The 25,015-nt window shown below is 35.3% G+C and overlaps 1 protein-coding gene across 3 annotated transcripts in view; it reads right to left on the bottom strand.

Annotated features, from left to right (window-relative positions):
* The window catches only part of knockout (Stork-head domain-containing protein knockout), a 212,039-nt gene extending 195,358 nt beyond the window's left edge, over positions 1-16,681 (bottom strand). For 2 of the 3 annotated variants that reach the window (XM_074171113.1, XM_074171115.1), the window contains exon 1: positions 16,439-16,628. The gene's annotated coding sequence lies outside the window, so the exon portion shown is untranslated. Of the gene's footprint in view, positions 1-16,438 lie in introns of all 3 variants that reach the window. The other variant, XM_074171116.1, reaches the window with a different exon arrangement.
* Between the last annotated feature and the right edge of the window lie 8,334 nt (positions 16,682-25,015).

Here is a 25,015-nt window from a genome sequence, read left to right on the forward strand (position 1 = left end):
TGAATCATCTTATAACGTTTCTTTTCTGGCTTTCCCTGAAATTAAATTGTCAAAGTCACATGCATCTCCTTAGCTAGCAATGTCAAGAAACGGCATCAAAACAAGACGTCTAAATTTCTAACATCAAAAAGAGCGACAGCCCCATTGTATTATTTACTTTCCAAGCAAGGAAGTCTCTTTGACCTGTCTGTCACAGATCTGCGGGACCAAATTTAGTATAATTGCTATTCTCGACTTGTACGTACATTGTGGGAAAACAAAATATAATCACATATCGTTCCGATGACACGAAGACACGGTATCCGCATCTTCTTATTAGTTTATTCTTTTTTAATTGAGGGTCTGTACTCGTTTTATGTAAGACGAAAATGACTGTTATATCATGATAGTATAACTGTTCGTGGATTGTTGTTAGTACAATGTATCGAATATGCGTCATCTTGGAGTAAAAATAAGTGAAGATTTTGGCTGTTACCTTCCCACACAATACGGTGTTTATGATGATCTCATCATTACATGGGGATTGCAAGAAGATATAAAGAGAAGATATAGAAGAGAATTACGTCATTTTTGGTAATTTTGTATATCCAACATAACAACGTTAAAATTCACAATGAATGTGTTCGATAGCAATTAAACTAGTAAAATTTCATTTTGTGAGTTGCTCAACTGAAAGTAAAATTTCAGACGTTGCCAAATCGAAAAAAACCTCGAAAACTGTCAGTCTTTTTTTTCTTTTCGGAACTATTCATTTATTTTGATAAGACCTGCGTATATTCAATATGCCTAAAGCATTGTCAAAACAGTATCAACAAATAGTAGTGTCTTTAATAGACTACTATGAAAGAGAACGTGAGAATGGCGAACCTTTATTTCCATTAACTGCTGTTAGAGACGTAAGTTATATTAATTATATTAATTACTTATCTTGCATAGATAAGTACTCTTTCATCATTCCCATATTGATTTAAATTTAAGAGCCACCGGTATACAGCTGTTTCAGCCTATTGGGCATCGTCAGTATAGGGCAGGCGGTCCTCGATCGAAGACAAAATGAGAGAAAACCAAGAAAGTACTTGATAAAAATAGCTGCGTAAACGCGAGCAAAACATAAGTGGTACCACCTATTGGTGTGACACCCAAGTCAACTTGCCAAGTTTTTATGTCAGTGTTGGTGGTTTGACCAATCAACCGATTTCATATCATTTCTAGAAACATGTGGATTCGTTTTCCGATGGCATTTCTGGTTAGCTTCCCAAATTTCTGCTACCGCAGTTGTCGGCTTCTTTGAATATTCTCCTAAACCAATGTTCCTTTTTGTGGATGATTTCAGCTTGAGCCCACTTGATGTTATGTTGATGAGCCAAACATTCTTAGTTTCACCGATGTATGATTCTCCGCACTCGCAGGGTATCCGGTAAATGCAATTCTTGGAATCGCAGTCCGCGTTTGGTGGCCTGGTTTTTGTGAGGCTGCTACGGATAGTGTTTCCAGATCTGAAGCCGGTCCCGATGTTATACTTGGACACAATCCTTCTTATCCTTTCCGATAATCCTCTGATGTAGGAAAGTACAAGTACGTTGTGGTGGCTTTTCTTCCTTGTGGAGCTCTTGCTGTCTTCAGCAAAAACACCTTCAAGCATATATATATATATATATATATATATATATATATATATATATATATATATATATATATATATACAGCAAAATGGATTAACAGGGTATCTCAGTCAAAAAATCAAAAATCAAATCTCTGTTCTACTTTGCCAAGCTTTCGCTTCTAATGGGAAGCTTCTTCAGGGCAGTAAAAATGAGTTAAAAACAATAAATTGAACATATAAACTGACGTAGAAGGTTGAACATGTATAAGATTTTTATAATCTTATAAGATTTTTATATAGAGGTGAAGTAGATAGCAATCCATCGAAATAGCGAAAATGGGTGAAACCAGTGGTAGATATTGATGATTTCGATCAAAATGCCAATCGAAATGTGATTTATGATATGTACAAAACCAGTAAGTATTTTGTATTGATTTATTCAATATACAATATTTGACGACAACAATAATTTCAGGAAAACATCAATTTGAAAACTTTGAAAGATGAACTGAAAGAACGTGATCTTTTCAAATGTTGTAAGACATCTTTATGGAAAATTCTAAAGAAAATTGGTTTAACACACAAAAAGATGATCCAACTAGTGGTTTGATGGAGCTGCCTAGTATTACAATGAAAAGTATATCTACACTTTCTACATGATTATATGAAACTTAAGAAATACAATTTGCCCCAGTTTGCATTCTTGAATGAAACTTGGATATTCAAACATGGTACCATTGGGCGATCTTGGAAGGATTCCAACGTAAAAAGTTTCAAAAAGAGTAAGGTTGGTGGTAAAAGGTAAATACAACCATAAAATGAAAACAAAATACACTAACTGATTTTTTCATTTCAAGATATATTATACTCCATACTGGATGCAGTACCAGGTTTATTTGTGGAACAGACCTAATTATTTGTTCAAAAACAAAGAATTGTGATTACCACAGAGAAATGAACCAACAAAGTTTTCTGCGTTGGTTTGAATACCAACTATTAATAAATTTAGAAGAGCTTCCAGTTATAGTCATAGATAATGCAAGTTATCACAGCACTGTTATTAATAAAGCCCCAACAACAGCATCGAAGGAAGCTGATATCCAAGAATGCTTGCCAAACAATAAAATTCCCTTCGAAAATACTTTTCTCAAGCCACAATTGATGGATTTAGTTGCAAAGTAAATGAGATTGTTATTTAAGTTTATAAATTTACGTTGTAGGAATAAACCTATATATGAATTAAACAGGCATTTGGTAAAGATAGTGTTAACGAAAGCATGTTGGTTTGCGAAATTTCCTTCCGGAGATTTTGCCTCGAAGATAAGCCCCGACTTACAATAATCCTGGACGAGGACTTGAGGACCCTGGTGGAGATTGATTCATCACAAATAGTGCATGGAATGGTGGAAGAACTGGGCTCAGCTCCCATGTGGTTTTTGATGCGCCTAATAGTGGTTTCACCGAATAACCGATTACCGAATACTATTCGGTTTAATCTTTACCGAACCCGCTATTCCACCAAATTATTCGGTTTGAATATTGATTTAATTTTTGAAAATAAATGTTGTTTTAATTTGAAGTTTGGAAATAAATGTTGACATAAGTTTAATTGACTTATTTTATCAGCTTTATTCATCACATTCTTCATAGGACTTCTTTGACTTATAAACCGTGTTGTGTAGTCAAAAAATAGAAATACTCGAACCGAATATATTCGACACCAGAACCGAATGATTCGGCCGAATACAAATGGTGAAAAAGATACCGAATACGTCGAATACCGAATACCAAACGGATATTCGGCGCATCACCCAAAAATAGGTGCCACACGACTTGAACGACAGCAATTGTCAAATTTCGAGGAATATTCTACTTTGCTTTCGCGCAACCAAAACGACTTTTTAACGACAATTTTATATAAAATGTACTCACTGTGGGACATGAAGTTCGTACATTTTATAAGTTGCGGAAACAACTATTGGTGTAATATAAAGGAAATTAAGCCCTTTAAACTTTTCATTCATATGAACCGTCCAACGGTCTGACAATCAAAGAAATGGGGAATGTTCCTCCTGACGAAAATCAAGTAGTTTTCATAAAAGAGCTCTAAAATAACGCATTTCAAACTTATCATTTCAACCTCTTTCTTTAAAAAATTTTTTAAATACTTAAAAAAGAGGAATGAAATAATGCATTCAACATTTAAAGGGATTCGTTTCTATTTCACCATTTGGCAACATCGGTTATAGCTAATAAAGGACAATGAATCTGTTACGTGTATGAGACAAACAGAGGCGAGCTGTTCTGTTCACTTATGTTCCGAGTTCCAAGACATTCTGTGACATATGACATTTTGTGCACCTAACCTATCTTCCTCTATATAAATAAATAACAAAACAATTGTTGTTTATGAGGTGATATTGAACTATAATTTATATTTTGCCTTAATTGTTGATTTCAAAAGATAATTTTCCTTTTTTAAAGTAGAATATCTAGGTACGTATAAATTATTTCAAATTGATAAAGGCGATGTTGCTAATATGTGAATTAGAAACAAATCCCTTTAAAAATTGAAACCCAACATTTGAAACATCAATTTGAATACTTTTCGAAGTGAATTTGAAAAACTCATGAATTAAACTCAACTTTATTTTGTTCAAACTTGCATTTGCTGTAATAACCCAAATTAAGGAACATTCTCCATTGCCAACTCACGTTTCGTCATCAATCTCTCTTCGATGTATTGATTAGACGCAAAATTTGACTGAATTACTTGTACATAGAATAAAGGGTTAATATCACTGTCTCCGTTTTTCGTGTAATTACACACGTCAATTATATTGACAGAAACATAGTCTGCACAGAATAAATTAAAAAACCAAGACAAGACCAGGAACACAACTATGTACTGACCAATTACTTAATTGGTCTTTTGAAACACACATGTGTTCTTACTGTTCTGTCGATTCGTTCAATTTCTGCAGGTATGCTACTGTGATACAAGTGACAGATGACATATAAGTAACCTAAATGATGTTTTGATTATTTTTTAGTTTTGGTGCTTCAGTACAGCATTCTAATGTTTATTATTTTGCTGTCAGTGAAGCCATGGCCTAATACGAATTAGACATCACCAAATATTTGACATATGACAAATATTTCAAAAACTCCAGGCTGTGAATCCAGAGCATGAAGAAACGAATGGAAAATATGACTATACATCAGTTTACATTGTTAATTCAATAAATGGCTCCATTTTGAGCATATATATGTGGTAATGTAAAACACCGGTCATATAGCGTGACATTAAAGGTTCTCTGGCCCCAAAGTCTGAAAAGTTGTGTTTTGTTGACTCCCAGATTGTCAATTTCACCAAAAATTATTCGCTATTTCTGAAATAAGATTAGTGCGGACTATACCCACCTACAATACTCAGAATTATATTTTATGTATTGTGTTAACTGTAGGGAAGATTTCTACCGATGGTGGCGCCACTAAAAAAGCTAACAGCTGATCGGAATAACTGAATATTAAACTTAGTTTGTTTAGTGTTTTGGGTTTTTTTTTGTTTTGAGTTATTGAATTGTGAATTTGTGAAAGTGCCGTTCTTCAGAGCGTTTATTGTAAAAATTAGAAACTGATAAATAGTTGAAATACACTCACAGGAGGTACAATAGTCCTAGTAAAGGAACACACAAATTTCCCAACAGAGGATCAAAGTCGTTTCTTTGATATGAAAGAAAAGGGTCTAGTCTACAGTGACAATCGCGTGTAGATGGCGGTGAGCGCGTAATTATGTGTAATTTGATGTTTCCAGTGGTGTAAATAAGTACTTGACAGTTGGAGACTTTGGATACAATATAAAAGTATAGATTTTATCGCGTATTTTGTTGATGACGTCCCTGAGACTACAGGAAATTCGTTTCTAAATAATATCTGGTCGAATAAAATTCACTTTTTTGACACCTATTAATGGTACACCCATTTCACGGTCTCGTTTCCTAGATTTCCGCAACGTTATGATTTGAAACGTGGTCTTGAACCTGAAACTAGCCGAAACGAATATTGACCCGCGCAATTCGACGAACATCACCGAATCGTTGCCTTCTTTTGGTACCGCACCGGAGTTACATAATCAATAATCGATACTATTTCGGTGTCGCTTGTCGTAGAATATTGATTTCCTAACTTAGAATTGGTACGCGGTCAATGGTGCCGATCATTTTCAAGGTAACTGTTGCTTTTTATTTGTCGATCGTTTCTGGTCGGATTCATTCATTTTTGAAACTAATAGTGAATCATTTCACGAATGATTGTAATTGGGCGTAATTGAATGTGCCAAGTGGAAGGAGAAATATCAAAAGATCTGTAACGGTCAAATATTGGTAAACAAATAGAATTAAAAAAACGAAAATAATATCTCTTGTTATGAACTATTATAGTAATGATAACAACAATAATAATATGATCCGGCAAGTATCAGCACAAACTCCGACAGATCTGATCATCGGAACTCTCGAGGAAGAACAAAGTTGCTGCAACAAATATGCTTGCCGTTCCAATCTTACTCTACTCATTTGGAGTAGTGAAGTGGACTCGAGAGGAGCTGTATCATCTCGATGTAAAGACCCGAAAAATGATGCATCTCTATTGGAGTTTGCATCCCAAATCGTCCGTTCCACCTTTGTACTTCCCCCAACAACAGGGAGGCCGTGGAGTTTTGAGTTTGGAATGTCTACATGATAGAATGGTACTGGATGTAGCCTGTAAAGCCGTCAGAAGTTCCGATCCCCTTCTCTCTATAGTCCACGACCATGAGAGAGCAGGAATTGGAGCATTTCTCTTTAGGGTAGCTGCCTGAGCAGCTGACGAACTCCGTTTACTTTTCGACACTGAACAAGGTGATCACAACTCTTGTCACCGAGTTGCAAAAAGATCACATAAAAGCCACAGAGATCACCTCACTTCTGCGGAAACACAAGGATGAACATGGGATCTTCTTCAATAACACTTAAGACCTTGGCTTATCAAAGCGCCTGACTTTCGCTTTTCTCAGGTTGAGTGGGCTGAAGTCGGAAACTGAGGGGTTCATCATGGCTCACCAGGATAGTGTCTTCAACACCTTAGTCTACCGCAGCCGCGTGATGGGTATAAAGGTTCCTGACACAAGGTGCAGGGGCTGCCGCGAGGCGTCCGAGACCCTAATGTACTTGCTATCAGTCCTTGGTGAATGATGATCTCTCTACTCTGGAATCTTAAAATCATACCGGTTTGCCGCACTAAGGCAGAAATCTTAGCCGGACAGATGCAGAAGGCTGTCATTCTTGGCTCACTGCGCTTACTCAGGGCACATGATTCTCGGACCCCACGGTGTGGGGAGTGGTCGTTGGTTGATAATGCTCCCGAATGTATCGGGGCTTCGGGGGATAGGGCCGGACCAGAGCATACTACGGTAAAAAAATAAGTTATACAAAAATAGTATAAGTGATGTGTTGTAGTTAAATTAAGTTAACTCACAAAAGTTGAACCTTGAGCGTGATCTCGAACTAGACATTAGACATTAAAAGACATACGAGTACACACAAATATATAAGTGCATGCATAAGAAACACACAATCACAAAAGGAATAATACTTTTCTGAATCACATTCAAATGTATGTATTAGAACGTCTCAAAAATAAATATTAGTTTTAAGATGTGATGAATGTTTTTACTTCAACATATCGATGGATTTGAAGCAGTGGTGATTCTAAAAATTAAAGGCGGGGGGTATAAGTATTTGATGTAATACTGTATTCTCCATTAAGAAAAGAAATAATATCATAAAACTATAATTAAAGAAATATTTCAATAATGCACAATGTGCACTATTAAAAAGACAGCATACAAAATCTCTTGGAAAGTAAACTACACGTACAAAAGTCGTTTTTTAAGGTTTGTACCAAGAAACGTTGAATTTTTTTTTAATTGGAAACTGAAAAGTTTTGGAAGTCATCTAATAACCCAGGTCGGCAAGGTCCTTTTAGAATTAGTTGACGCACTATTTCAGAGGGGTGGTATCCCTCCTGCCCCTGTGGCGCCGCCACTGATTTGAAGGCGGAGAATTTGGAGAACCCATGACTTGGTTTTACAACATAAAGTTTTGGACCTCAGTAAAAAAAACTTTACTGCAATATGTTCTTTGATGATCTTGCTACTTGCAAGACTTTGACTTTGAGAATCATTTTCTGCTTTTTTTTATAGGTTTTTGAGAAACGTTTTATTGGCCGCACCCCAAGCAATGATCAGCGCGCAATATAATATTTTCATTTGGCCTTTGGTGAGTATTTTGGAATAGTGTTTCTTCTTATATAGAATACTTTTGAGTTTCTTCACTACATAATTTATATGTAAGTTCCATTTCAAGTTACAATCTAGGTGAATTTCTAAGTATCTGCAACTGTCTGCCCTTTCAATACTATCTAACAACTTTATTAGTTTGTTTGATCTTTATGGTGTCAAAATTAGGCAAATTTTTTGAGTAAAAAGTGAAGAAAATGAAGTATGTTTTGTCTGTATTTACTGTTAGTAGCTGCCCGTCAAACCATTCAAGGATATTAAAGTACCGTTCTACTGAAATTTTCAATTCTTCCCAAGTTTTGGCTTTGTAGAATACTGTTGTGTCATCAGCAAAGCTCATCACATTCCCTTCTATATTTAATTTGAATAAATCGTTCAAATATATGTTGAAGAGGATAGGTCCAAGGACGGTACCTTGTGGAACGGCAAATTGAATTATTCAGGTAGGACTTTGATTTTGGTACATTGTTCACGGTTGCTTAGGTAACTTTTGAATAACTGAAATCAGTGCCTCTGAAACCAGAATTCTCCAAAGTATTCAAAAGCATTCGTGGGAGACAGTATCGAATGCCTTTTTAAGATCAACCAGGATGCATAAAGCAGGTTGTTTATCGTCTATATCTGTATTTGCTCATCTGTATTTGACCTCGAGGTGGTGAGTTACAAATCTGGTCAACTGTTATTGGTTAGAAAGTGTGAGTTACAGATCATTTTGAAAAAAAAAGTTTCATAATTAATGCTCTTACAGAAGTTGTATAAAAATATTGATTTATTCTTCGCTTTAACTGATTTCTTTTACATTTAAGTTTTAATATGTCAAATATGTCTTCTTACGAACATAAAATAAGAGTGAACACTTCTCATTATCGAAGGAATCGAAAATTAAAATGCGGAAGAATAATATTTACTTAATTAATACAAATAATTGAAGGAAAGTGTGTCACGACACCAATAGTCGATAGAAATTTTTCCCGAGCCATGGCACCAGAACCGATCTCAAGATACAAACTAATTCCATGAATACGATTAATCCGTCCCCCATTATTCTAAAACAAAAGAGCGTTTTGTCTCACGTACAAAAAATTATCTGAATATTAACATCGACACATTTAACCATAACAATAAGCTTTAATGGGAAGTGATCAGACGCGAGAAAGCATAATCTTAGAAAATTACTGTGTATTGTTTTCGATGAAAATTTTAATGAAAACGACCCTATTTTTCACACGTTCATCTGGCGAAATAATCGCAGGCACAATTTCCTTATTGGGGGCGTTTAAAATCTCTCACGTTTCAGAAACACCCGCTTTTTTCACTTCCTCGATTGGTTCTGTTCGATAGACGAGGTCGATCGACTTTCAGGTATTCTAAAATAATGGAGTGATTCAATACCGGTGTTATTATTTTGTGAACGTCAATGAACTTTTAATCGGTTTCATATCATTCAGAAATAGAACAAAAACGAATTGTATATCAATGGATTTCTTTTGGTATGGTGAAGCGGGGCAAGAGCTCATGAACATCGAGGAACTCGTATAGGGCACGTCGTGTCAGTACAGTAAGTGAAGAAATTATTCGCTGTCGTTATGGAAATCAAATTGTAATACAAATGATTATCACAACGAGATTAATTCTGGTGATTATAGGAAATGGGTGTTAGGTGGGTGGGTGTTAAGTAGCGTTGTGGTGATCAATAATGCACCATATCATACTAAACAAATCTACAAAATGCCCTCGATATCGACCAGAAGAGCAAATTACAACATTGTACGATTACCGCCATATCACCCGGATTTAAATGCAATTGAGTTGATTTGGGCTGAACTGAAAGATTACGTGGCAAATAAAAATGTTACTTCCAGTTTCAACGATGTCATGGGTGCGACGATTTTTTGAATAGTTTTCTTTCAAGTAATGAAAATTTCGTTATGAACGAACAAAATAATTGAAGGAATATTTCTTGTCAAATGAACCCATGTTAGACATCGTAGTGGATGGTCTGATTATTTATTTACATGATGAGGATACCGACGTTACATAACAACCAATTTTTTCAATGAAAATATAGAGGAGGAGTTGATTAAGGTTTTTCAGTTTCAGCATAATCACCTTTTGGGAAAACTTGGAAAAACGAGAGATTTTTTATACTGTTCATGATCAAATGATGAATCTTTTTTATTTATTTTTTTTTAAACGGAATTCAACCTCTGGTGCAATAAAAGAACATAAAACCAGAATTGTGAATGTTCAACTGGTCAGTCTGGTAATAATATCAAACTTACATAAATAACTAGCATTTTCCAGATACTTGTAATTAATTAAAGTAAATCCATGGTACGAAGGATGAAATAGGTTAGAGATGAAAAATTATTTTTTCATTATTTCCACTGAAACAAACCTCCGATTGAGAAATTCTAAATACAACAAGAATGAAAAATATAAAAGTCTACAACCTTTATATGAACCATTTATTCTGATAAATTTTGCGAGAATATTGGAAAAAACTGGTCTATTTGTTATTGATTTTTTCTCATACCTGAATCACTGGTCTATTTGTTATTGATTTTTTCTCATACCTGAATCATTTGTTTTCCACTGTATCTGGTGAAAACTTACTTTTTGTGTACTTAATATACTGTAATTGTTTTGAATGGAAATATTCACCAAAACATTTTATTTTTATCCTGAATGCTGAATTTGGATTTTTTAGTTGTATTATCTGCTATTAGTAGATAATTCAAAGAAATAAAAGTAACATCAGTTCGAAAAAACTTGTTACAGAATGCGAACTAATAAAAACTTTGCCTTAAAAATATTTTTTCTTTCCCGCTTTATCATAGTTCAAACAAAAGAAAAATCTTTGTATGTCTTAAAAAAAAAAACTGTTTTCAATACAAGTATTTTAGCCTAAAAATGACGTATACTGAATATTTTGTTTTAAAAAGAATTACAGTATATTCAGAAGTCAGAAATGTAATTTTTCAAGTAATATCATGAAAAACAAATGATTCTCATAGACAACAACAATCGAAAAGTAAAAAACCGGAATTTCCTTTTTTCCAGGAAATTCCAATTTATCTGAAAATAAAGTTCATACAAAAGTTGTGCATATTCATATTTCCTATAACTTTCTCATTCAACTTTTTTCAATAGGGGGTCTAGTTTCGAAGAAAACCATGAAAAACAATTTTCTACCGCTAGATCGATTTCAATTTATTTTTTCGACAATGAGAACACTATTTCCTTTTCTATATAACTGTTTTTATGCTGTTATCCATCTTTTCTCCATCAAAAATTATTTGCTTCAGCCTAGTAATTTTCATCATGATTCTCAACCATTAACCCATAAAAAATCATTTGTAACTGCCATCAAACAAATCAAACCTCATTGTTACCGACCAAAGATTTGTGAGTGATTGGTAAAAGCCATTTCTAATTATTTCTCACCTGATATTATGTGTTATAAAACACATAATATCGAAATACATGAACAGTTTACAGTAGTTTTCACCATAATTATCTACCAGTCTACTACGTTATTGGTATTATTATTCAAAATCTCATTAAGTATTTGAAAAGCAATAGGTTGTATTTGCCATCAAACAAATCAAACCTCATTATCGTCAAAAACATTGAAGTAAGTGTTGAAAGCTATTTCTCAACAATCAGCATTCCTTTTCATCAACTTTTTTAGCAAAATATTAGGAAGAATCACTCTTCGGAATCAAGACCATTGTATTGTACGGTTCAGATGCAAAAGAGGCCTTTTACGACCTCGTATAGGTCAAACATGCAGGACTGTTTGAAAACGTTCAAAAGAACACAAGATGGATATTTGAATAGAATAACGAGCACAACATAAAAGGTGCACCTTCTGAGAGAGAGCTATGAATTTATTTGTGAGGATGAAATATGTATAGAGAAAAGATGTCATTTTGCTGGTTTATTTAGCAATCATTCACCGCTCGAGTCAGCTAAATTCGACGTTTTCCGAATTCGCAGATGTGGATACAGGTTATGTGTAACAGCATTGACATAAATACGTGCGTGGAATAAGAATGAACAATCGATCGACCCGTCATCTACGAATGGAGGTTGAAGCGAACGTTGTCGATGCGGAAAAAACGAGTGAATCGAGCCGAACCTTGCGCGGTGACCAGTTAACTAAACGTTTACTTTTGCAAATGTTTCATCGTTCGAATCTTGTGTTCCACATCTACGCTAAACCGGAAATACACGTAACTTAATCGGTAACATGTATCGTTTTCCAAAGCCCTTGTCTAAATGAAATGGTTAGGAAAAATAAGGTCGGTTATGAGGAGACATTCGACTGTTGTTAATTGATAGTATGGTAGTAAATAAATGTGTTCAAATTTCCCTCAAAAACGCTTGGAATGTTGACAGACACATACGGTGATTGGACTCTGAGTCAGAAAAATGTTTACAAGTGTTTTACGAGCTCGAGAAGTTGTGTGCTAGTCCTGGACGTTCCAGCACATTAACAACAGATGAAACTGTTGAGACAGTTGAGAAAATTGTTATGGAGACTCGTCGAATCACTATTGGAGAAGTTGCTGAGGATGTCGGCATATCGGTTGGCTCATGTCGTGCGGAAATTTCAGGCATGAAGCGTGACAGCATCGTTTGCGCTGCTTTCGAGAAGCAATAAGAAGAAAACAGATTTGGCGTCCTGTAACTTTTTTCTGTTTCCAAGACTGCAGAGATATACCAATTAGAACTGCTTGGGGGATTGGAAATAACGTTGGTACAAGTGTATTATATCTGAGGGGGCTACTATGAAGGGGAAAAATAGAAATTGAAGAATAAATATTTCTTGAGAAAAATGAAAATTCACCTCATTTTTGAACAGACACTGTACAAGATGTCTGGAAAAAGATATCACCTCTGTTTCATGTTTGTTCATACCGTGTTGGTACAACATTACAAAACGTCAGAAAAATCGCTTAACTCTTGTTACAAAAACAATTCCACACTTCACTAAGCAGTAAATGATCAATGTGACTGGACGAGGAACGTATTTATCATTTTAAAAGAATAATCCGACAAGTTTTTGATGACTTATAAATATTAAGGTTAATTATTTGAATGATAAATAAGCGTTATTGCTGGAGTCATCGTCGAAGCTTCTGGCTCCTTATAAACAAGAAAAGTTCGAAAGATACAATTTGTTCAAAAGTAACAGAGGACTTTGAGAATATCGTTTGATTAAAGGTAATTATGATAACAATGAAGGTGCGAAGACCGTTTCTTATGTTTCTTCGACATTTACCTAGATTTGAATGAAATAATTTGATATATTCAAGAAACACTTCATTGATACTTTTTCACTCTAAACAGTTTTACCAAATCGCAACACGTGTTTCGCTATACAATAGCTTCCTCAGGCGTGATTCACTAACTAAAATCTACATATAACAAAGTAGTGTAAGACCTGCATCAGTGAGTGTAACAGCAGGTGTGCCTCCAAGGTCAATCTTGGGACCCCTATTATTCCTAATATACGTTAATGATCTTCCACACCATATGAATCAACCAACACGAATCAGTATGCCGATGATACTACTATTTATGAGAGTCACCCTGAACATGAATATCCAAAGCAACTAACAACGCGTTGAAAAAAATCGAACATTTGTTGCAGCCAATAAGTTATGCTTGAATATCAAAGAACTGAAACAATTATGTTCCCACTAAAAGAACTGAAGGACACTCGAAAATCCATTAAGTTTTTGGGGATAACTTAATTGGAATGAACACATTAAAGATCTCTCTACTAAGCTGTCCAGCACTCTTTACCTGCTTCGTAGAAGCAATGAATTTGTTCCCTCTTATGTTTCGAGAGCAGCTTACATGGGGTTATTTCAGTTTAAGCTGTCATACGGATAGGTTTTTTGGCGACTTTCAACTGATTGGGAGAGGATATTCATTTCACAAAAAACGGCTATCAGAATCCTGGGAAGGCAAAACGAACTGACAGCTGTGGACCTCTATTTTAAAAAATGATATAGTAAACATTACAGCTCTATACATATTTCAATGTCTTGTCTATATCAAGACACAAAATAACACCCCTCAAGTTAATCGCAACCAGAAATGACCACAATCTTCATATGCCACAACATCGACTGGCAATTACTCATAAAAGCTTTTTTGCTATGGGGATAAGGATCTTCAACCATCTACCACCATATATGGGGAAATAACATGTGATTGAATTCAAAAAAATTATTAAAGGGTTGCTGGTTGAATGTACCTACCTTGACGATGCTAAATTTGTTGTATTGATAATAAGCAAAGACATTGATTGATTGTTTGATTGATTGATATCCCATGTATATATGTTTTTGCAATCTGCAGTACCTCAAATCAACTACCTGAGTTTTTACCCAGCCAATTTATGTTAAATGTGTTCCTCAGTTTGGGAAAAAATCAATAGATCTCAACATTACTTCATTTGAATACCTGAAAAAATATTCAGTAACGGTAAGTTATTTGCTTCCATTTGGTCACTCAGTAAATGACCAAAATTCCTAAATCTATTTGTTCCTGAACATTCTAAAAGATTGAGTTTCAAAATTTCCTCTTCTCAGTGTAATATGTCATGGTCGTGATTGAATTCATCTCCTTCTGCTCTGAAAATATATGACTGATTTTTCTATTCAAGAAACTACTTCTATGCTGTTTAATTCGTTGGGAAAAAGTTCTCTCAGTTTGACCAATATAGAGTTTTGGGCAAAAGCCACAGGTCAACTAATATACTCCTGATCTATCCGACACTGAAGTTTTGTCTTCATCCTCAATAAAATGTTTTAAATTATTATTTGTTCTGCAAGCCTCGTTCAAGCAACCCTTTTTTACAAAATGAGGGATATTAATGATAGGTTCACCAAAATATGACGATGTCCTATAGCGGACACTACCGTACTCTTGAGTACTCTTGAGTATTCCTCAAAATAGTTGCAATCGAACGACCGACGAGTGCGCATTAATTTTTGAATCCATTTTAACGAATTTGAACTGATTTTGGGCCCATGGGTACTATTATAATTTGTTATTATTGTTTTCAACTAACAGAGACTAACTGTTCTTAGATACAACCGCTAATACACCGTTATCGGATGAAGAGTTGATGAAAATAGTAGATAATGATGAATTTTGGAACGATATTGAAAACAAAGATAATGTTTCAAATGATGAAGAAGATCGGTTGCGTACTATTGAAGAGATACTTGATTATGGAAATACAAGTAATGGACTAGATTGACTAGAAGATGGCCAATGACCATTTTCCATATGATATTCAATGTATCTGCTATCAACAGTAGAGTTATTTATCAATTTTCTCCATATGGAAAACAAACAGTTTGGAATTTCTTTGTGCGAGGCTCAAATTAGACATCGATTTTCCAACCCAAAAGTTAAACGCAAATTACGAGATACGGCCCTCGATTTCTTCAATACTGATCCAGAACACCCTGTTGAGCTACCTGCTAAAGTTTCCAGGTTAAAAATAAAAAAATGTTCTGTATGTTCATCGAAAAACGACCGTAAAACCAACCATACTTGCGACATATGCAAAAAACCTATATGTTTGCAATATATAATATTTGTTTTCATTTTTAAATAAATTTTTGCAGAATAGTTCACTTTTTCTGCTTATTTTTGTAACGGGTCCCAGAAGCCCAGTTGTGGTGGTTAAGTAACATATTTCTGTTTAAAATCTGTTTAAAATCTGTTTTTCCGTTAACCAGCTGTCGCACCCCTACGAACGACAACCCTCAGAAGTCAAAACTTGTGCGAGCTAAGGATTAACGAGGTCTTACCTTTTAACGTGTGATTCCTAACACGGGATGTGGGTAGTAGTTACGGGATAAAGTTGGGGTGGCTACTGGCGAGAAGTCACCTCATACTTCATTTTGTTTCCCCCTTCCTATTATGGAAGTTGTTTTTAGCGATTTCTGAAATTTTATTTGGTTGCTTAGATGTAGCCATCGTAAGTGTCCAAATTATCACCCTGTATGTAATTTTCCTGCAGGAGATATTTTGGGTCGTGTTAAATAACAACTTACATGCAAATAGTGGTTCAGGTATAGTGAAATTTAGTCTATTAAATCGCGCGTACTGCCAAAGTGGTTTATATGCTAAAATGACAATGTTCTTCATTAATAATAATGATCGAAGGGAATTTATCAATAATTTACTTTCTTCTCTATTCAGATGAATCCCTTTTTCCATAGATTTCATCCCAAAATGTCTCCCTATCCTGCTACTTTTAATAATTCATGCTGACTCTACTCCTATCGAAATATGTCCTTGAGGAAACTCAGGAAGGGGTAAATGCCGGTTTCAAATAGATATTTTGTGTTTACAACTATTTCAAATTAGTTCACACACCAAATCTCCGAATATCTTCCAGAAAATAATAAATATCTGTAAGCCAAAATTTATCGCATACATCTGTGGCAAAATCTCACCTTTGCTTCGATGTTTCTTTTCACATCATATATAGTATTCCTGCTGGCACAACAAAAAGTCGGAAAAATCACGGAACACTCGTTGCAAAATCGAGTACACAGTTCACTTAGCAGTAAGCACGGATCTACGAATGCGACTATACGAGGAACGTAACCAGATACCTGTTCGACGAGTAAAGGTAAACGAAATACTAAAGAAGCAAGAAATATCGCGGTACTCTCCGAGACCGAAGACTCGATTCGTGGTGGGATTGGCACGGTCAATTTGGTGCAACTTGGAGGAAAGTGAAGGTTTTTTTAAGCTGCATCCACCATAGATGGTTTTATGTCCGCTGAAAATTAGAATATCATTCATATGAATATACTGATCGGGTGTATTATAAAACAACTACTCCACTGGCTAATACCACGAACGATATTCGTGTATAACTAACATCTATACATATGAAAATATATGTATACATATATTTTCTATTCTATGTATTCTATTAAAAAATTACAATGAATGTATCTCTATAAAGAAAAGAAAAAGGAATAAAAAATCAGTTTTTCTCCCATTTACAATTTATACCTAAGAGCTTAGAATTTCAATCCTACATCCATGTATTATAAAACATGATAAGATGAATATAATGAAAGGAATAACACCATCCATGATAATAATTTTCATATACAATATATTTTATATAACATTGGGTAGTTACAAAACTTGATTAGAAAAATTAATAATTCTGGTAAAACAGGTAGATGTTTAAAAAACAATCACAATCCTAGGAAAACAAGTAAAATTATATCAGATAAATGATCAATTTCTTCTCAATACATACACAGTTCTACGAAACAGAAATCCAATTATCAATAAAGGTTTCAACCGTATCATCGCCACACCCGATTCAGCAAAAAACCCTAGAAATTTCAGGTGTCAAAACACAAATTACCCTCAAATCCATAACCAAAGACAGTAACCTCGAACATAGAACAGCACAGATCGTAAAAACCAGTCTTTTTTTCACAAAATCACAATTCCGAGAAGAAAACACTGAGGTAGATAAAACAGGAAATCAATAATGACAACATCACACTCACAAAAGCAGACGAAGGTATTCCCAATAATATTTATATAAACAAAATATTCGAGTTCAAACAAACCAGTTCTGCTGTACATTTACCAGAAAATTCAACCAACAATTTTCAGACCAAAGTTAAAAACATTCCAAAAAGACACCTTCCTCATCAGACCTGAGAACAGATACCAGTAAATCATGTCCAATCCACAAATTCCACAACTGTACTCATTTACTGAACTTTCAAAGCAACATCATTCCATCAGACCTGTAATATCGTTCCTAACAGTTAGGTTGTATAAAATTTCCGAATTCCTGATATATACCATTAAAAACTACACCCAATTATCATCCTCGTAAAAACATTTTGTACTTGTGATGCACTGTTTGGAACCTTTGGTGTAGTAATGAATATTGCTGGAGTTTTTTGCCAACACCAAACCGTTATTTTAACACCTCGACACGTGTTTCGATCACCAAGTGATCATCTTCAACTCTGGCGTATAAATCAGGCTGAATTTGACCGATGACATGGATTATGTTGGCTTTGAGAACCTCTGTGTTTTGTAGCTTATTCGCATATACCTGGCATATAAGTGGCCACTTCGGTGGCCACTTCATATCACTTCCTTGTGAGATGACCATGCCCTCAAATCGCTCGTGCAGAATATCCAATGTCGCATGAGTTGTGTGGCACGTAGGGCCCTCCTATTAAAACCACATGTCGCTGGTGTCCGGATCATTCAATTCAGGCCAAAATAAGTTTGTATTCATCGACCTATAGCAGGGGTCTCCAAACTACGGCCGGGGGCCAAATCCGGCCCGCCAGTGTCATCAATCCGGCCCGCGACAGCCAATGATTACCTAATTGTTGATACTATTGCTGTGATAAGTTGAAGAAGAAAACACAGAATGATAATTACTCGGTTTTATTTACTTGCAAGGTAAAACTTAACGACAGAAATGATGAAAAAGAAAACTTAACTTAAGTATCTAAGTTTAAGCATATTAATAACTAACAAATAATTGAAATGAATCACAGTAAAACAAAAACACTGATGAGGTTTATGTAATTGTGTTTTTCCACCGACAATACTTTGTAGTTGTGGATCAATTTTACTTGTACCAATTATCAAAAGAGATTCAAGATGCTCATCGGTTAATTGAGATCTGTAAACATTCTTTGTGTACTTCATCTTGGAAAACGTTTTCTCACACAAGTAAGTAGTACCAAAAACAGAAAACAACCCACGAGCAAATTTATGCAAATTATCGAATTGTTCCAGTGGAAGACCCTTATAAAATTTTGAAAAAGCTTAATTTCATTCGCAATGACATCAAAATCTGAAAAACGAGTATCAAAATTTATCTTCAAAGCACTCAAAGTTTCTATTGCAAAATTGACGAAAAATTCAGTCTCTGTAGTGTGGCTGAATATTTCACATGTTTCAAAATATGTGAAACATTTTTTACGAAATTGCGATTGAAATAGTATTATTCTCTGCCTGAAGGATTTGATATTGGTGTATAAATCAGGGAGAAGCTGATTTTCTCCTAGCAATCTCAAATTCAGTTTGTTCATATGATTTGTCAAATCAACATATTCACTATTTTCTAAATTGGCAAAAGGGCGCTGCTTCCCATTTTAAAAAAATTCGATCTCTGCTCGAAGTTCAAAAAAGCGCTTAAGGACTTTTCCGCTACTATGCCAGCGTACGGCAGTATGATATGGTAAATCATTTTCTCCAATCTGTTGAATAAACTCGCGGAATTGTCGGTGATTCAGCTCAGTGGATCTGATGAAGTTAACAACTGATATGACTGGTTTTAGAACTTCAGACATATCCAAACATTTTCCGCACAAGGACTATTGATGAATGATACAATGTAAGACTAATGGTTTTGAACCACCATCATTTTCTACTGCCTTTGACACAAGTGCAACCACTTCTTTATTTTTACCATACATATTTTTGCCTCCATCAGTTGTTATAGATTTAAAATTTCTCCATCGAAGCTTCTTTTTATTAATTGCATTTTCAACTCCCTTAAAAATATCTGCCCCAGTTGTCGTGCCGTGAATACTATCAATATCAAGAAGTTTTTCATACACTTCATTTTTTATCTTTTATCTACTCCGCGAATGAAAATTAACACCTGAGCAATATCTGACACATCCGTTGACTCATCCAAGGCCAGAGAAAACTACTCATGATGTCCATTTTTGTCAGACAGTTGAGATGATATATTTTCTGCGATGTCTTGCACCCTCCGAGTCACGGTGTTTGCTGACAAACAGACACTTTTAAATAAATTTACCTTTTCGGGGCATATTTCTTCGGCTACTGCAATCAAGCATTCTTTCATCATTTCTCCATCGGTGAATGGTTTGCCACGTTTTCCGATTTCAAGAGCCACACGAAAGCTGGCGCGAGTTGCAGACTCTTGTTCAGTATTCGCGTTTATTAAAAAAAGATTGCTGCGATTTGAGTCCGCGTTTCAAAGCTTCAAATTTTTCCTTCCGCAAACTTCCTGTATACTTGGTGGTCGTTTAATGTTATAGTCTTTGAGAACAGCTATGGTTTCATTACAAATTAAACATAGCGCCTCATTATTGAACTCAATCACAAAATACTGAAAGTTCCATATTTCTTGTAACGTTCTGCATTCACTGTCGATTTTTCGCTTCTTTTCCATACTAGCAAATCACACATAAAAACAATAAGTCAAATCAAAATATTTTTATTGATGGGTGTTACTTTATTTCACAATAGACAGTTTCGCTTCCTTCGCCTTTTCTACGCAGACTAACTCGCAGTTGCGCCGCTAGCCTTTTTATATGCAATTATTACTGCCATCTCGAGGTGATCGGATTACACTAGCTAGAACCAGAACTTTCTCGAACCAACGCGGTAATTCCAAATATTTAATTACGCCTAATGCCACCTAGCGGGTAGTTGAAAAAGATAGTACATAGTACCACTACTCGCCACTAGATGTCGTTAAGTGTCACAATACACAATAATAATTGAAATGCAAAAAAGCGTAAGTTTGCTTAGGTCACGCACTTTGCGACTATCCTAGTCTAGAAATATAGTCAAGGGCAGAAATTGGCCCTTGGAACAAACTGAAAAAATCATTATGGCCCGAAGGCTTCAAAGTTTGGAGATCCCTGACCTATAGTGCTCGCCGTTAGCAGTGACAACCTGGCCAACGTCGATCTCGAAGCGACTTTTTCGGGGTGCATTGAACGCTCTTGGATCTCATATTGATTAGTATGGTCCCAAATTCGACAATGTTGTTTGTTCACGTACGCGTTCATCCACAAATGGACTTCATCGCTGAAGATTTGTTGATGAACATTAGAGTCAGTTGCTGACTGCTCCAGAACCCATTCAGCGTTGTTCCTGAGTCAGATGAATTTTGTACGGGTGCAGGTTCAAGTCACGACTCAAAATTCTACATGTTGTGGTCTGCAAAAAGTCGAGTTCTTGTCAGCTGCCTCAGATTCTTCTACACACTCACATACAGCGTCGAATGGTTTTCTCCGTAGTACGATTATGGTGACCGTAAAATGGGCGAAGCGGACGGTGCGTCAATTGTCAGAGTTCGGAAGTCCTAGTTGGAAGACCTCTTATTCCTCCAGAAGGTTCTTACGAATTCATAGATGATATGTTATTCAAAAATTATGCAAACCCACTTGTTTTTTCTGATGTCCTTTTGTTTTGAATTGCTTTCGCATCCTCCGTATTGTCCAGATCTGGCCCCCGGTGACTTTTTCCTGTTCTCAGATCTCTACAGAATGCTCGTCGAAACTGGAGTCTATTTTGATAAAGACAAATCGTGCTGTTACTCGTTTATAAATAAATGTAACTGTCTTCTTTTTTCACCGGAAAAATCAGCATCAACATCACGTGTTTTCTTATGTTCTCGTTGAATCCATCGATAAAACCGATTGGACCGGGCTAGCATTCAAAGTGCTAGCCTCTTGATGGAATTCGAGTATAATTTTTGAGAGGAGGCAGAGAGCAGAGGTAACCGGTTTGGCGGTTGGGACGAAAGTCCAACTTTGTTCGTGTGAGGCTTTTACACACACTCTGAACAGCTAACCTGCCTACCCGCTCTCATTCACATTATCAATAACAAGGGGGTTTTACGGCACTGAAATCAGACAACTGACTCATCTAGGTATGCTAGTTTGATTTTTCTAATCGGTGCGATCTCGGAGGAATAAAATCCCACGTACGATTTTCAGCAGATATAAATCGAAAATTTAATGAGAATTGCACTGACTATTGACAATACTGCTACAGGTGAATAGATCTGGTAATATTAATTACTATACCAAAGGTTGCAAACAGTGCATCATAAGTATTGTTACAGGTGTGGTAAATTTTCGTTATGTGGACACCCGGCGATTTTGAAAAAATTTTTGACTGTACTTACGTATTTTGATGCGTAGATTACGAATCCGAAAGAAAAAAGCGGCGCTCTCCCTTATTTAAAAAGTTACGGCCCTTCAAAGTTCAGAAAAGGGCAACTTTTCAGCCTTTTTTTCACTAAATAAACTATTTAAAAACACAAGCATCTATTCACTAGGTCACCTTTACACCTTATTCTTCCTTCTTTAACACTTTTCACTTCAATAATCAACATTTTTCTTATAAAAATGTTAAAATATGTACGGAGCTGCTTTTTGGTTACATATCACTGTATTTTACGTTTTTAAGGTTAATGATATGGTTGGTACGACTGATGCAGTCCATATTCCTGAAGTAATTCAAATGTTTTTTACCTTCATGCTTTAGATCGTAAATTGGTTTTTGGTGGTGTATTACGAATTTGAAATAGTAGGCGACGGCAAATACCAACCGCTTTTTTCTGAAATGTCACTAGTAACTAACCTAAAAATAGAATAATGTCACCAGGAGAAGCATTCGTTTTTAAATTAGGTTTTTTATAAGAAAAATGTTGATTATTGAAGTGAAAAGTGTTAAAGAAGGAGGAATAAGGTGTAAAGGTGACCTAGTGAATAAATGCTTGTGTTTTTAAATAGTTTATTTAGTGAAAAAGAAGGCTGAAAAGTTGCCCTTTTCTGAACTTTGAAGGGCCGTAACTTTTTAAATAAGGGAGAGCGCCGCTTTTTTCTTTCGGATTCGTAATCTACGCATCAAAATACGTAAATACAGTCAAACATTTTTTCAAAATCACCGGGTGTCCACATAACGAAAATTTACCCATAGATGGTGATTTCGTAAAGAAATTCGTCATCAACAGCTCTTAAAAAATATAGTTTTCGAGAGGGCGACTCAAAACTAAATATGCTGGTGAGGTTTTATTTTGAAGAGATATCTTCAAGATCATATCATTGGATGTAATTTCAACTCTCGTTTGGGGTCAGAAAGAGGGACCCGAAACTCCTTCTATATCTACACAATGAAGTAAAATACAGAACAGGTACTAACCTCGTCCACTAGATGAAGTGACATTTTTGATGTTCACTCCAACTCAAGACAAGGAATGAAATACTCTGAGAGAATTTCGATTTTCAATTATGGAATATCATTGACTTTAGGTCGATGATGGTCACTATCTTGCACTGACAAGTGGCTAAGGAGCCCGAAACCGATCTGCAAGTGTGTCCGTTCCAAAATTGAAGGTTGACTCTGTCAGTTGTATTGCCAATTGCATATGCAGGAAATTTTCTGTAAAGATTCCTGCAATGATGCCTGTCGGATATAATCCAACGCCGTTCGTCGTATTAGCCAGTGAAGTAGTTGTTTTCTGATAGGCATCAGTCCATTCAACCTACTGTGTAGGTATATCCGAAACAGGTTCTTTAGATTTGAACCAGGTACGTTAGTTGACTTCAGCATGAATTATAATTTTCAATTGATCTAAACTGAGAATATCCCCAAGAATTTGGTAGCTTGATTGCTAAAGAATGCAATTTTCGTTCAGGTCCTTCACAATGTTCCCAAAGTTTAGGTTTCTATCAACCTCAACACCCAAAAACCTGGTATTTTTCAACAATAGAAGCGGATGATTATTCACATCAATATATAATGGGTCAATCATTTTTAGATAATCATGAAGTTGAATAATTACTGTTTTATGTGAAATTGAAAACCAGCGAGTTACCGGAAAACCACCATTTTAAAGATGTCATTGTTTGCTCGCATTTTCGGAACCTGTTATTTTCATGTCTACTTCATCAGCAAATTTCACACATTTTCCATCAGTAACAGAATTGGCAACTTCATTTGCACAAAATTATCTTGTGGTTGGTCTTAATGATGATGAATATTACTGGAGTTTTTTCCCAACACCAAATCGTTATTTTTAACACCTCGACACGTGTTTCTATCACCAAGTGATCATCTTCAAGAGGAAGATTAAGCTAGAAACTAACGTGAATCTAACGTTATTTATGCTATATAGATATACCATACAGGTAAACCATACACGTGTACCACCCATACAGGTATACCACCCTAAATTAATTTCACAATTTTGCCTTATCTATCATTTTACAATATATGTTTAAATGTTATAGCTGTATATAAAACATGTTCAGCTATATAAAAATTAATTTCACAATATTGCTTATCTAAATTTATTTTTGCAATGTGTCCTTATGTAGTAATCAGTAAACCCAACAATATTATTTCAACAAGCTATATTGTATGCTATTTGGTATAGGTCCGTCATCATTATTGATAATATTATTGTGTTTACTTATTTCCATAGATGACATAATAAGGAAGAAGAAGTTTAGGTTAAGAATGAACGAAATCTCGACTTTCAGAAAGGATAGAAACCAAGATAAATACATCTCAGTTCCATACCACCAATATACGAAGAAAGATTTTCAAGGAACTAGATATGAAAGTGGTTTTTGAAACAAGTCATACACTACAGAGCCTTTTGAGAAGTCCAAAAGACAAAGTCGAAAATTCGGAAAAGTCTGGAATTTACGAAATTGAATGTAATGACTGCGATGCAAAATATTATGGACAGACAAAAAGATCTATTGAAGTAAGATATAAGGAACACATAGCACACTTAATTTATGGAAGTCCTAAAATATCAGCAGTCGCCCATCATATTTTGCAACAAAACCATTCCATAGGCTTCAGTTCACTAAGATTAGTTAGATATGTTAACAACAACAGGCAACTAGATGCCTATGCCTACTCTACAAGTTTTGCAAGAACATTGAAGCAAAACTAGATGAATTATTCAACAACTGCCGTTATTATATAGCATTCGGTATTCAGTACCCTTTATCAAGGAGATATTAGTATTACTGTGACGGCTTATTATATCTTAGTTCGCGAAGTCAAGTATTTTGGAGGGTCTCATATTCGCGAGTCGCCTGGCTTAAAAACGATTTTGAAACCGTCGAAATGGTGTCCACTCATTCAAAACCACCCACCTTCATGCAGCAATCTGGTTACAAAAATAACCGTTACATACGATTTATAATCCTGCAAAGTGAAGAAAATTCGAG

This window comes from Leptinotarsa decemlineata, unplaced genomic scaffold (genome assembly GCF_025532065.1).
Source record: "Leptinotarsa decemlineata unplaced genomic scaffold, Ldec_3_MD MMD2_tig00000008_RagTag_RagTag, whole genome shotgun sequence".
Lineage (NCBI taxonomy): Eukaryota > Metazoa > Arthropoda > Insecta > Coleoptera > Chrysomelidae > Leptinotarsa > Leptinotarsa decemlineata.